The sequence below is a fragment of the Delphinapterus leucas genome, unplaced genomic scaffold (assembly GCF_059928025.1).
Source record: "Delphinapterus leucas isolate spDelLeu-1000000601 "Yukka" unplaced genomic scaffold, BTC_Dleu_Yukka2 spDelLeu_asBTCV2_sq74, whole genome shotgun sequence".
Taxonomy (NCBI): Eukaryota; Metazoa; Chordata; class Mammalia; order Artiodactyla; family Monodontidae; genus Delphinapterus; species Delphinapterus leucas.
In genome coordinates this window covers 491,388-506,288 of record NW_028322283.1, presented here as the reverse complement: position 1 = coordinate 506,288, position 14,901 = coordinate 491,388, and the positions used below count along the sequence as shown (strand labels likewise).

The following is a 14,901-nucleotide window of genomic DNA, read 5'->3' as shown; positions in this document are numbered from 1 at the left end:
CCTGTCAGATCAGCAGCAGCATTAGATTCTCATAGGAGTGCAAACCCTACTGTGAACTGCACATGTGAGGGATCTAGGTTGCGCGCTCTTTACGAGAATCTGATGCCTGAGGATCTGAGGTGGCGCTGAGACAGTGATGCTAGCTAGCACTGGGGAGCGGCTGCAAATACAGATTATCATTAGTAGAGAGGTTTGACTGCACAGAGACCATAATAAATCAATTGCTTTGTATAATTATTTCATTATATATTACAATGTAATAATAATAGAAATAAAGTATGCAAGAAATGTAATGCACTTGAATCATCCTGAAACCATCCCCCTCCCAGTCAGTGGAAGAATTGTCTTCTATGATACCGGTTCCTGGTGCCAAAAAGTTTGGGGACTGCTGGTATATAATAATGTGAAATGATCACCACAATAAGTCTTGTTAACATCCATCACCACATGTTGTAACAAATTTGTTTTTTCTTGTGATGAGAACTTTTAAGATCTACTCTCTTAGCAACTTTCAAATATACAGTATAGTACAGACTAGAGTCACCATGCTGTACATGACATCCCTAGGGCTTATTTATTTTTTAACTGGAAGTTTGTACCTTTTGACCACTGTCACCCATTTCTCACACTCCCCGTCTCCTGCTTCTGGCAGCCACCAATTTGTTCTCTGTATTATGAGTTCATTTTTTTTCTTTTTAGATTCCACATAAAAGTGAGATCACATGGAATTTGTCTCTCTGTCTGACTTATTTCACTTAGCATATGCTCTCAAGGTCTATGCATGTTGCAAATGGCAAAATTTCCTTTTTTATGGCTGAATAATATTATATCTATATCTGTCTATCTATCTCACATCTCATCAGTGGACACTTAGGTTATTTTCATGTCTTGGCTTTTGTAAATAATGTTGCAGTGAACATGAAGGAGCAGATATCCCTTTGAGTGAGCATTCTCATTTCCTTCAGATAAATACATAAAAGTGGAATTGCTGAATCCTATGGTAGTTCTATTTTTAATTTTTTGAAAAGCCTTCATACTGTTTTCCATAGAGGCTGCACCAATTTACATTCCCACTATCAGTGCACCAGGTTACCTTTTCTCCACATCCTTTCCAACACTTGTTATTTCTTGTCTTTTTGATAATAGCCATTCTAACAAGTATGAGGTGACTATATATATATATATATATTTTTTTTTTTTTTTTTTTTTTTGCGGTACATGGGCCTTTCACTGTTGTGGCCTCTCCCATTGCGGAGCACAGGCTCCGGACACATAGGCTCAGCAGCCATAGCTCATGGGCCTAGCCACTCCACAGCATGTGGGATCTTCCCGGACTGGGACACGAACCCGTGTCCCCTGCATCGGCAGGCGGACTCTCAACCACTGTGCCACCAGGGAAGCCCGAGGTGACTATATTTTTAATTTTCATTTTTATAATGGCTAATAATGTTAGGCATCATACTTGTACTTATTTGCCATTTTTTTTTTTTTTTTTTTTTGCGGTACGCAGGCCCCTCACCGCTGCGGCCTCTCCCGCTGCGGAGCACAGGCTCCGGACGCGCAGGCCCAGCGGCCATGGCTCACGGACCCAGCCGCTCCGCGGCATGTGGGATCCTCCCGGGCCGGGGCACGAACCCGTGTCCCCCGCACCGGCAGGCAGACTCTCAACCACTGCGCCACCAGGGAAGCCCTATTTGCCATTTTTATATCTTGTTTGCTGAAGTGTGTGTTCAAGTCTTCTGCAATTAAAAAAAAAATTGTGTTGTTTGCTTTCTTGAGTTTTGAGATTCTTTTTAATATTCTGGACATATATTCTGGATGCAAGTCTTTTGTCAGATGTGTTTTCTGCAAATATTTTATCTCAGAATGTGGTTTGCCTTTTCGTTCTGTTGTGTCTTTTACAGAGAAGTTTATAATTTTGATTAATCCTATTTAATGATTCATTAAATTTTTTAATGGATCATGATTTTGGTGTTGTAGCTAAGAATATTTGCCTAACCCAAGTCACAAATACTTTCTCCTATTTTTATTTTAGAAATTTTATAGGTTTGGGGTTTAACATTTAGGTATCTAATACATTTTGTGTTTACCACAGGTTTTTTATTCATTTAACTATTGAAAGGCAACTTGGTTACTGCCAATTTTTTGGAATTATGAATAAAGCTATGGTAAACTTGTGTCCAAGTTTATATGTGGATGTAAATTTTCAACTCCTTTGGGTAAATACCAAGGAGCATGATTGCTGGATCATATGGTAAGACTATGATTAGCTTTGTAAGAAACTGCCACACTACCTTCCAATAGGCTGTACTGTTTTGCCTTCATAACAGCAGTGAGTTGGAGTTTCTGTTGCTCCACATCCTCGCTAGTATTTGGTGTTGTCAGTGTTTTGGATTTTTGTCATTCTAATATAGGTGTAGTGGTATCTCATTGCTGTTTTATTTTCCTTCACTTTTAAAGGATATTGTCCCCTTAGTATAGAGTCCTGAGTTGAGGATTTTCTTTTTCTTTCAGCACCTTAAAAATGTCACTTTGTTCCCTTCTGGCTTATATGGCTTCTGATGAGAAGTTCTTCTATAATTAATATCTTTGTTCCTTTTAATGTAATATGTCTTTTTTCTCTGACAAGATTTTCTCCTTATGCTTGGTTTCCAGCAGTTTGAATGTGATGTTTCATTTATTTACTTGAAAAATCCTGTTTGGTGTTCTTGGAACTTCTTGGATCTTTGATTTTACATCTTCCATTATTTTTGGAAAATATTTGCCATTATCTTTTCAAATGTTTCTTCTGCCCTGTTCTTTCTCTTTTCCATTGAGGAGTCCAATTACATGTGTATTGGACCTTTTGTTATTGTCTTTAAGCTCTTGCATACTCTGTTCTTTTCTTTTCTTTCTTTTTTTTTTTTTTTTGACTCTCTGCATTTCAGTTTGGATAATTTCTATGACCTAACTTCAAATTCACTGATTCTTTCCTCAGTTGCCTAGAGCACTGGTGAACCCACCAAAAGCATTATTAACTTCTTTTACCATTTTTCCCTAACATCCCATTTGATTCTTTCTTGTAGTTTTCATCTCTCTGTTAAAATTCTGCATTTGTTCCTTTATATTTTTCACCTTTACCACTGGAGTTATAGCAAGTTACTTTTCTTTCCTTGTCTTAAGGACTTTCTTAAGGAATTTTAAATTCTTTGTCTGATATTTTGAACTATCATGAGTCTAATTCCATTGATTATTTTGTCTCTTGGCAATGTTTTTTTTTCTTTCTTTCTTTCTGAACTTGAGTCTCATCACTTTTAGTTGAATGGAAGATATTCTCTGTAGAACAGTAGAGACTAAGGTATATGCCAGGAAAGAGACATAGCTCTTTTTCTGCTAGGCTATTAGTGTGTGGAGTTCAATTAATTTACCCAAGAGATGTGCTGAGTTTGTGTTTTGTTGTTACAGTGGTTCCTCTCAGTAAATCACTGGCTTCAAATTCCTTTGATTACTTTCTGCTTAGGTTGGGGTTGGGTGTTGGAGGACTTCTCTCAGTTCTTCTGTTCTACTCTAGATTTAGACTTCTCTTATCAGCATGAACGTCAAGAGTGAGAGCTTTTCCCTAAGTTTTGTACCTTTCCCCTGAATTAGACTGCTGTTATGTGTGACTTGCTCGTTGCTACCTGGTGGTATGTGTCGGGGGGGATTCTGTCTCATTGTAGCCTCAGTCTTAGGCACACCCATTGTTTCTTGGTCTTGAAGATGAGGATTTTTCAGTGATTCTGCCCTTACCTAGTGGGTAGTATTAGGGTATTTCTAATGGTAGGTCCAAGGTGGAGTCTTGCCCCTTCTTGAGGCAGAGGATTATTATTATTTTTTGTTTCCTTCCAGTTGCTTCAATGGGTCTTCACCTGTGCTATGTGTGCTGCAGGGTTTCCTGCTTATGACTTTTGTTCTTTAGGGGAGATAGGAGAGAAGGATCCGTTTGGGGCTTTGTTCCTTTCCTGTGGTGAACTGCTGCTCCTTTCTGCCAGGCCAGCACCAGTGAGGGAAGCTATCTCTGGTTTCCCACTCTACTCCCATTTTTCTCATCAGCACGGCATTAGTTTGTTAGGCTTGCCACAGCAAAGGACCTCAAACTGGGTCACTTAAACAGCAGAAATTTATTGTCTTGTGGGTTAGAAGTCTAGAAATCTATCATCAAGGTGTTGGCAGGTTTGGTTCCTTCTGAGGTCTGTGAGGGAAGGATCTGTTCCACACCTTTACCTGACTTGTAGGTGGCCACCTTTTTCTCATGTCTCTTCACATCGTCTTCCCTCTATGTGTATCTCTGTCCAGATTTCCTCTTTTTATGAAAACACTGGTCATATTGGATTAGTGCCCACCATAATGAACCTCGTTTTAACTTGATTATCTCTATAAAGACCCTGCCTCCAAATAAGGCCACATTCTGAGTTACTGGGGATTATGACTTCAACATATAAATTTTCAAACCGTAACAGGCACCCATGAGATTCTACGGGGAAGAATCTAGAAATGGACTACAGACACTCACTGTGTCTGTAGCTCCTAGGGGTTCTATCCTTCAGGAGTTTGTTAAAAATTTTAACAGAAATATTTTTACCTGGTTCTATGGTGGCTTTGTCTTTGTCAAGTGCTGTGTCTTAGGTAAAGCAGTGCTGTGTTTTCGTCTCTCATTGGAGATATTGTCTTTCCTTAGGCTACTTGGTTGCTGTGACCACAGCTCTCCAAAAGATTTGACAGAAGTTATAGTTTTGTTGATTATCCGGCTTTTCCTTATTGTTAGGTGGGAGTGATACTCTTTCCAGATTTACACATACTAAGGGAGAGAAGGCAACACTTTAAAAATCTGTTTACAATTTTTCATTACTATATGAAGAAATACAGTTGATTTTTATGTTGATCATTTTTAAACATTTAATTTAATTAATATATTTATTTTTGGCTGCATTGGGTCTTCGTTGCTGCACACGGGCTTTCTCTAGTTGCGGTGAGCGCGGACTACTCTTCGTTGTGGTGTGCAGGCTTCTCATTGCAGTGGCTTCTCTTGTTTTGGAGCATGGGCTCTAGGTGCACGAGCTTCAGTAGTTGCAGCACACGGGCTCAGTAGTTGTGGCTCGCGGGCTCTAGAGCACAGGGTCAGTAGTTGTGGTGCACGGGCTTAGTTGCTCCACGGCATGTGGGAGCTTCCTGGACCAGAGCTTGAACCCATGTCCCCTGCATTGGCAGGTGGATTCTTAACCACTGCACCACCAGGGAAGTCCCTCTGTTGGTCTTGAGTTTTGTAACTTTGATAAATTCACTTATTAGTTCTAGAGGGGTTTTTGGGTAGACTTCCTTGGGTTTTCTATGAAGACAATCTTATAATTTGAAAATAGAGATAGTTCTATTTCTTCTTTTTCAATATATATACTATTATTTATCTTTATACATTTATCTGTTTATCTATCTATCTATGTATCTTGACTAGTTGCACTGGCTAGGCCCTTCAGTATAATGTGGAATAGAAGTGGGGAGGGTGGATATCCTTGTCTTGTCCACTCTGCAGAAAAGTATTCAGCCTTCACCATGACGTATGATGTTAGCTGAACCGTGTTTTTTCCTAAATGCCCTTTATTAGCTTAAAGAAAATTTTCTTCTATTCCTAGTTTGTTGAGGGTTATTTACCATGAATGGTTGTTGACTTTTGTCAAATGCTTTTTGACAAGGCATTTTCAACCTGGTTGATTCTTCTTACTTCTTGAGAAGAAATACTTGTACAAAAATTATTGAATGACTTGAGTAAAACATTTCAGTAATGGCTGTAATCCCAGATTACCAGGAGTTTAAAATGACTGTTACTTCAGTCTCACCTTGTGATTTATAAGCAATTATTCAGTATCAGTCAGGTTAGTAGAGTTTTCTAGTCAAGTGAGAGCTTTAGCTATAGAATTACCAAAGGACCGCACTATAAATAAATGTCACCTCCAAAGTAGTCCCAGATGGGTTATCACAAAAAGCATTTTAGTAACTCTGATTTTATTTTCTGCTATGTTTTGGGCATTGTGCTTGTTGTCTGGCATCCAGTATCTCATTTAGTCTTAACAAAAACTCTGAAAAATTGGTATTGACATCTTCAGGATATTACAAGGTTTAAGAGTATGAACACTGAAGACCAACTGCCAGGGTTCATATTTCAGCTCTACCACTTGCTGAATGAGCACAAGCAAGTCATTTAACCTCACTTAATTCATTGCTTCACGTGTAGAATAGGGAAAAGAGTAATAATATGAGTAGTTGTTAAGAGATTTAAATGAAGCTATTCAATATTACACCTTAACATATTTTCTGGTGCATTGTAAACACTACATCAAAGTTAGATATACATCCTGCTGTCTTACAGATGAGGAAATGGAGAGATAAGGAAACAAATGCATATAACTAATGTAAGTCAGAGTTTAGATTCAAATCTAAGCCTAGCTGCTTCCAAAGCACACCCTCCCTCCCCCCATCATGCTGCTGTTTTCTTATGTTCTGATTAGGAAGAGAATATTTTGCTAATATATAGTGTCATTATATATCCTAGTTTATGCCTGTTGTCTCAGTGCAATTATTAATTGTGCCCCCTTTAACTCTCATGATTGTCCATTTAAGATAATAATTTATATGAACACTCTACTAATAACCCACATTCTAATTTATGTTTCAGTGGCAAATTATTATTTTTATTTCTAAATTTTCCTGTGGTCCAGACTCTCCAACACACACACACACACACACACACACACACACACACACACAATCTAGCCTACAGTGGATTTTATAATGATGTTGCAGATACTATGTGTGTTTTGCATCTAAGATATTAATCACAATTTAGCAACTTCATGGCTTTATGCAGAGTAAACATACACCCTTTCAGAGATCTTATATTTAAAAAAAATTATTTATTTGGTCACACTACACCTCAGTTGCGGCAGGCTGGCTCCTTAGTTGTGGCTTGTGGGCTCCTTATACTGACACAATTGCAAATCTATTCCTCATGTTGGGAGCGCCATACCAATTCTACATGAATGGATACACATTGAAGTTGACTACTCTTGAAATGAATTTGGGTTATTAATAAAATGTTATTGGTTGTCCAAACCAGAAAAATACGGTCTAGTAGACAATTAGAGTCTATGAATGATTTCTAGGTGTGATTCTTTGGGAGACTTGTTCCAGAGAGAGGAAGATAAAGGCTATGAGGTATTTCCAACATAAGGTTTTGCCCCTTAATGGGAATTTAGCTCATATCTGACTTTTCTTAGTATTTTTTTAGTAGTTCTATAGGTGAATATTATTAGTCCTTTAAATAAACATTCTTATTGTGAGGAAAAGTATCTTCCTTTGTTGCCTTCACTTTTAAACATACAGTATAACTGAAGTGTCTGTGCATATGTCATAACTGAAATGTTTGCATTAGTGAGACTCAAAGTGAGAGCCAAGAATTTTATTTTCCATAGACACTAAACCTTTATAGAGACCAAAATTCAAACAATTTTGTTTTTATTCCTTTGAGGCTTGGTGCTATTCACAACTTTATATTCCTTATAGCCAGTATTTTATTTTACAACGTATATTTCAGTCTCAAGATAGTTAAATTAATTCCTTTTATACTACATTTTATGAACACCTTTTTTCAATTGTCATTGGAGGCCTACCATAAGCAATGTGTTTAGCCTTCTGCTCACCCAAGCATATTCTGCAAAAGAAAATAGACTTTCATCTGAAGAAATCCCCTGTGGAGTAGGAAACACAGCTGTTTCATCGTACTAGACAGCCTGCAGAGAGATACTATTTTCCTTGGGGGAAAGGACACTCAAGTTTTGAGAATCTAGGTACTGCACCATTGGGGAAAAAGATGAAAAGAAAATAGACCATCCTTTTCAATTCTATTGTGCAGAATATAAAGAAGCTCTTTGTTCAGATTTCATGTCCTCCTCCTCCTTTCTCAATCTTTAGTCTTTTAAAATTCTACCCTTAACTAAATGGGTAAGCTGCAAAAAAGATTAAACTTAAAAATATACCAGGAATACAGAATGAAGAGAGGTGACTGATCTTTGAGTAGGTATCCAACAGTGCAATGAAATTCTCAAGCAGGTTCCTTTTTATTTCAAAATGGGTTTGATTCAGAGAGATTTTATAGCTGCTAAATCATGCAGTTGGCAGAGATTGTGCGCGCTTCTTACAGTTACTTTGAAAGATGTCAAATTTGGCAAAGGCAGTAAAAATACTGGGATTTACTGAGTTTGCTTTTTTTTTCTCTTCTAGAGAATGCTCTAAAATTCAGTGTGCTCAGAAGTAATACAGTACAATTCTGCAAAGTGTGCAGAATTGCAGATTTCACAGAAGGAGTGTGGCTTTCTCAGCCAGTGTGTTGCAACTACATCTTTGGCAAAAGCTTATGTTAGTTGTTACAGAAGGCTCCTCTTTACCACCAGTGTACTTTGTGTCATTGCCGTTGGCATCTGAAAGCTGCTTATTTCCAGCATGGTAGTTCCTGAACAGCCTTACTTTGTTCATCCATAGAGGAGGTCTGAAGCAGCACTTCTGGCCAGGTAGGCATACCTACACAAGACCACTACCCTATATTGGTGCAGTATTGATGATGAGCATGATGAGTCATGATGAGCATGGCTCTGGTTTGATGAATGCCTTGGTTTGATTATCAGTTCCACTGGTGACTTGCATAACCTTTCCAAGCCCCAGCTGTACTAAGTGTAAATGGAGGCAAGAGACAATTTTATTAGTCTGCTAGGAGATTAAGTGAGATACAAAGTGCTTAAGACAGATACATAAGTGTCAATAAATGCCATTATAACTATTGTCATTATGATGGTCAATGAATGGAATTTATTATTATTATTAGATTATCTCCAGTCCAGGAGAATAGATTATTATTCATAAAGTTCACATTTGTTCTCATGACACAAATGATGCAATTGTTACTACTAAACTTATAATACAATACCTCACTTCTATCTTGTCTGGAAGAAAGTGATACCCACTGTCTGTGAGTCCCTAAATGCTGTTCTGCTACCAATCAGATTCAGATTGCTATCTCTATTTGTACATTAAAAAATTAGCTTTTTAAAGCTAATTTTGTTCCTAAAGCCAAGCTCATGGCCCGTTTGACAGATAAAATGTGTATTAATATACAACAGTATATACAATATAATTGAAGGATGAACCCAACTGGTGTGGTCTAGGTAATATGCTAAGAAATTGCTCATTCCTAGCAGATCATATATAAATCCATTCCTAAAATCCATTGGCATCTGCAGCTCAAAGAAGGCTTGATTATAGGACAGGAAATCAGAGTAGTGCTATAATTCTAAGCACTTCACTTTATGATATCCAGAGGTCTATAAATGTGGCTTTTTAAAATGTATCTGCTATGTGCTAGTCAATGTGACAATTAAAAATTTTTTATCCTTAAAACAATCTTGTCGTCCCCATTTGCAGATGAAGACACTTTCTTGTTTTAGAGGAAAAATTTGTTAATTAATATGACCTTTGACCTTAACAGTTTGAGATGCATTTATTCTCTTTCACATAGGAATAGCCTGTCTTATCAGTTACTATAACCCTAGTGGCCAACACAGTGCCTGAAACATAGTACACGTTTCATAAATATTTTAAGTGTGTGCATAAATGCTAATATAGAGATTCTGAAGAACTATAATGTCTTCATTTTCTATATCTCTTTTCAAACCTATCCCTAACTATAATAAAGTATACAAGCCCCTGGTTCCTTGAATGAATGGTAAGGATGGATTATGGTGCAAACCAAGACTGTTGAAGCTTCAGGGATTACTCCAAACTGTGACTAAGTCTCTATTGTAGGACTAATGGGATTAGGCAGAAATTAAACCATCAAGGCAAGTAAGATGATGGAAGCATTTAACTAAATCTCCCAACTGTGCCAACTGGAACAAATATAAACAAGCAGGTCCAATGTTATAGATGGTTGATAGATAATTGGGCAGATTTTGTAGGCCACATTCTCATTCTGTTTTCTTCATAAAAGTCCAAGGAATATGTTTTAAAATGTAAATTGGTTTGTCCCACATCCTCACTTAAAATGCACTCATGTCTTGTGGCAGTTTTAATGTAACATAAGCGCTACCATGACCTACCACATCCTATATGATCTAGACCTTTTGCCGCCAAACTGTCCTCTCAATTGTATACTCCAATCACATTGCTCTTTGCATCTCAAAATCTTTTTCTTATTGTTCCCTTACCTGGAGTTTCTCACAGTTCTTTTCATTTCTGATCCTTCAGTTTCAGCTCAAATGTCACCCTCAGACCTTCCCAGGCTTTTGCATGTAAATTGCCCTCCATCTTCAGACTCTATCACAGTGCCTTGATGATTTCAGCTTGTGATAAATGCAATGAAAGGAGTCATTTCTGACTAGATGTCCTCCAAAATAATGAAGTCAGCAAATAAGTTTTGTGTGAGTGGGGGGCTTCTTTTTTCCCCCATATTTAAGACTGATAAAAGCCTAGAATTTGGTATGTTCTTAACAAATATTTGTGGTACATATTATTGTCTGAAGAATGCAATGCTGGGTACTATGGGTTGGTCTAAAATATGAAAGGTTTATGATTTTGATGATCTGATTGTTCTTGAAATGACTAGGGACATTATGCTGCTTGACAGTTAGGGATTGGTATCACAGCACAGAAAGCTGTGTGCCAAAACTTGTACAGAGGGGACCAGCAGCAAATGAAAACCTATGTTGGGGTTGAGGACATTCAGATAATATAACCTGCCTGGACAACAGCCCTAAGAGAGGATTGTGATGGTTAATTTTGTTTTACTTGGCTGGGCCATGGTATTCAGATATTTGGTCAAACATTATTCTGGATTTTTCTGTGAGGGTGGTTTAAGATGAAATTAGCATTTACATTGGTGACCTTTTTTTTTTTTTCCGGTACGCGGGCCTCTCACTGTTGTGGCCTCTCCTGTTGCAGAGCACAGGCTCTGGATGCGCAGGCTTAGCGGCCATGGTTCACGGGCCGAGCCGCTCCACAGCATGTGGGATCCTCCCAGACCGGGGCACGAACCTGCGTCCCCTGCATCGGCAGGCGGACTCTCAACCGTAAATCTCTATATACGTTCTATTTGTTCTTTTTCTCTGGAGAACCCAGAAAAATACAAGGATACTGGGGTGAAGGATCCAGAAGGCTCTGAGAGGTTAGAGATAATTACATTAATCATAGCAGAAGGCTTATCACAGTTGGTGAGACATCGGCTGGGGTGTTTCCATTTTGAAGTACAGTAGGATAGTGGCTATACCTGGGAATCTGTCCAAATAAAGTAGTATTTCCCTTAGTGGCTTGGAAGTGTGCCAAAAAAGCTTCAACTTAGAGAATGGTCAGAAACAGTAAGCATCAAGCCATCAGATGGAGTTGATAGGACAGCACAGATAACACTGTGCAACTTTTCTGAGGAAAGATGAAATGGGAATCTGTAGTAGCAAAGATAAGGCTATCATCAGGGGCTATCTCACATGCTTTATATGCATTATCTTACTTAATATCTTCAAGCAAGCCTTCAGGGTAGATGAGAATATTCCTGTATTACAAGTGAGAAAACTGAGCCTCAGAAGAGTGAAATTACTTTGCCAAATTCACATAGCTGGTAGGTGCTGGTGACAGGACTCACACCCAAGCATGCTGTTTCTAGCATCTGTCTTGGCCTGCCGTGGTGTTTCCTTTAGCACATTGGCTCTGAAAGACACTTGAGGGTAGGAGTTGGTAGAACTTCAGAACTTAGAAGGTCATATGGAAGCACTGGATCCTTGGATTAAAACAAAACTATGTTTCACATTTTTAGTGCCTTCATTTTTGAAATTATTAGTATTATCAAGTGGATATAACATCTAGAATGATTTTTCACAGTTGAAATCTCTGACTGCATGAAATTTCATGTACTGTATTTCAGAGCAGTATATCCATTCCCTTCCACTGCCTTCTAGAAGATTGTGGGAAGTGTGCATATGAAGGGAAAAATGATACACACTATATCTCTTTAGGTATTAAAAGTACTTGAGTATAAGAAAATGTTTTCTTTTAAGAGGCCATGCATTCATATGAATCACCTCTCCCCATCTATTCTAATTAGACATTCTACTGTATTTCTTCATTGTGAAGAAGTTCAGGAAAAATATGGACAGATATGTGCAGACTCAAATTTATTTCGAAAGGAAAAGCTGTCTCTCAATTTCTAGTACCTTTATTTCCATCCTGTGTGGCCTGTGCCTTTGTCACTTTGTCACCAGCATGATTAGTAAGAAGTACAAGGAACATCGTTCAACTTTGTATTTGTCTCAGCTAGATTATAAGCAGAAACACAAAATAATATAGGTAGAAAAGTATTTTTAAATCTTGTGTTTCAGAAATAATACCTATCTCAATAATAGCCATCTGAATGCATACCCACCATAAACTAGGCAGTGTCCTGGCAGAATTAAATATGTTGTCACACCTAATTCTCACAAGAATCATGTTTCCTCATTGACTTATTTATAAATTGAGATTTGGAGAAGTTAATATGTTACCAACGTCACAGGCTCGGATAGGAATCTAACCAGGATTCAAACTCAAGCTTGTCTGTTCCTCAAGCTCATGTTTTTTCGCTGTGAATATACCTCTAACTTTCTGAAATCTCTACAAAGACTTGTGCTGCCCAGCGAGCCATGAGACAAGGGGAAAACCCCACGCTGTTTCTTAGAACAGCGGATCCTTAAGTAACATGCAGTGAAAGAATTTGGGTATCAGAAATTCCAGCTGGGAGTGTGGCCAACCAGATGAGCTGAAGCCTCAGGGAGGCTGCACAAGAATATGGACATTTTCTCATATTTTAGAAAGAAACAGCAAATTTTCACACACAAAGAAATACCATTTGACACATGAAAGAAGCCTGTTGTTGGGTCAAAAATTCTTCCCTGGGCTCTTCAGGCATCTGTTTCCCAGCAACTCCTCGAGGTCAAAGACCATTTTCCCTTCTGGTTCCTAAATCTACAAGACCATCTCAAAGCTGTATCTAGCTGGCGCCTCTTTGCAATTGGAACATTAAACATATTTTCTCTCTTGTTGTCTCCTCATGTAGTCAGCTTCCTTCTGTTGCTAGCTTGAGGGGTTATCTCTCTTTAGTCAGAGCACAGAGCAGTGCTTTTGTAGCCTTATTATGGAATTGTGTTCCACATTTTCTCTTTCATCCAACAAGTCTGTCTAATAGAATTATAATACACAAACCAGTCTTGCCATGCTGATGCTGTATTTCATGGTACATGAGACTGTGTGATGACTAGAATATCCTCGCAACCCGAAGACGTGATGGTTCTGTGACTAGGTTTGATTTGTGTAGAAAAAAACACTGGAATAACTACTTGATTCCTCTTCCTGTCTTTCTCTCTCAAGATTTCTCAACTGTGGCACTATTGACATTTTGGGCTGGGAAATTCCTTGTCGTGAAGGGCTGCCCTGTGCCTTGTAGGGTGTTTAGCAGCATCCCTGGGCTATGATCCCAGTAGCACCCGCCCCCCTCAGTTGTGACAACCAGAAATATCTCCACATATTGTCAAGTGTTTCCTGGAAGGTAAAATAGTCCCTGGTTGAAATCATGGTTCCCTCTTTTTTCTCCCTCCTCTCTCTCTCTCTCTGTCTCTCTCTCACACACACACTTACGTGCACACACGCATGCACACACATGCTAGCACTTTGAAGGGACAGGTTTCATACTAAAATTACCAGTTGTATGTATGTTACTTACATGGTTTTGTGCATTTGACTATGGAAGAAATTCTTCTACATCCAAAAATACATGGCTAGCTGTTTCTTTAAAGGTAAAACTTGAGGTTGTGTAAATCCTTAGGCCTGTGCAAAAGTTTGAAACCATCTGGAGTTGAACCAGTCCCAAAACCTAACTCACCTGCCCTGGAACTTGAAGATGGAAAGCTTGGAGGGAGGAGGGACTGGACGTGGGAATCATCTCAACTTTATAAACATGAAAGCTTAGGAATAAATTGCTTTTAGCTCCCAAACAATTCTGGCTTCTAGATTTCAATTCAAGGCAGTAATAAATGCTTCTTTCAGGTGCTCTCCACCCCACATAATGGCACAGGGTCAGAATACCAACAGGGAGGTCCAGGGTCCAGAAAGGCAGTTTACAGATTAGTTGTACTGATGCCGGACAGGAAGAAGGGCCCCGCTTCCCTTGGGGTCTGGTGTGAATGGCAACCCTCTTCCTCCTCTGGGTGGGATTTTTTTTTTTTACACTTTAATGCAAATTATCATTTCAGAATGTGTGACTTTCCCAGAAGTTACAGAATTTCAGGTCCATCGTGTGTACTCACTTACTGAAGAACACGTAGTGGTCCTCAAGGCTTGAGTATGAAAAAAGTTCTGATTCTTGAATTCAAGTGGCTTGCACACCATTTTAGAAGACAAAAACCTGATGTATTATATTCTCTGAAGATTTTATTTTCACTAACTCAGTTTCTCCTTCCTTGAGGTAATTCTGTGCTGAATAACAGCTCTATCTTGCACTGTTGCCACTCTACTGTCACATATTTGTTTACCTGTCTATGTCTCTGTGAAGGCTAGAGTGATGATGTATTCAGATTTATATTCTCAGTGTCTTGGAAAGGTCTTGGCATGGGGTTAGCGGCACTCTCTGCTCCATTTAATGACAGAGAGCAATAAAGGCTTTCTGAAACTCTACTCCTTGGAGTCAGTGTCACTCCTGCTTTCCTCTCTGGCCTTACTTTCCTTTTTTCTTTGTTTCCTTGGTCATTCCTACCCTATAAGACTCTTAGATACTGGACCTATAGAGATTTATCTTTGATTGTCCATTTTACTTATTTTGAATAA

At 38.6% G+C, this 14,901-nt stretch overlaps 1 pseudogene across 1 annotated transcript in view; it reads left to right on the top strand.

Annotated features, from left to right (window-relative positions):
* The first annotated feature begins 3,204 nt into the window (after positions 1-3,204).
* The window catches only part of LOC149743808 (leucine-rich repeat-containing protein 37A3-like), a 72,586-nt pseudogene continuing 60,889 nt past the window's right edge, over positions 3,205-14,901 (top strand). Inside the window, exon 1 of the transcript XR_016391764.1 lies at positions 3,205-14,901. This exon is cut by the window's right edge and continues 26,135 nt beyond it. The product of XR_016391764.1 is annotated as a leucine-rich repeat-containing protein 37A3-like (transcript).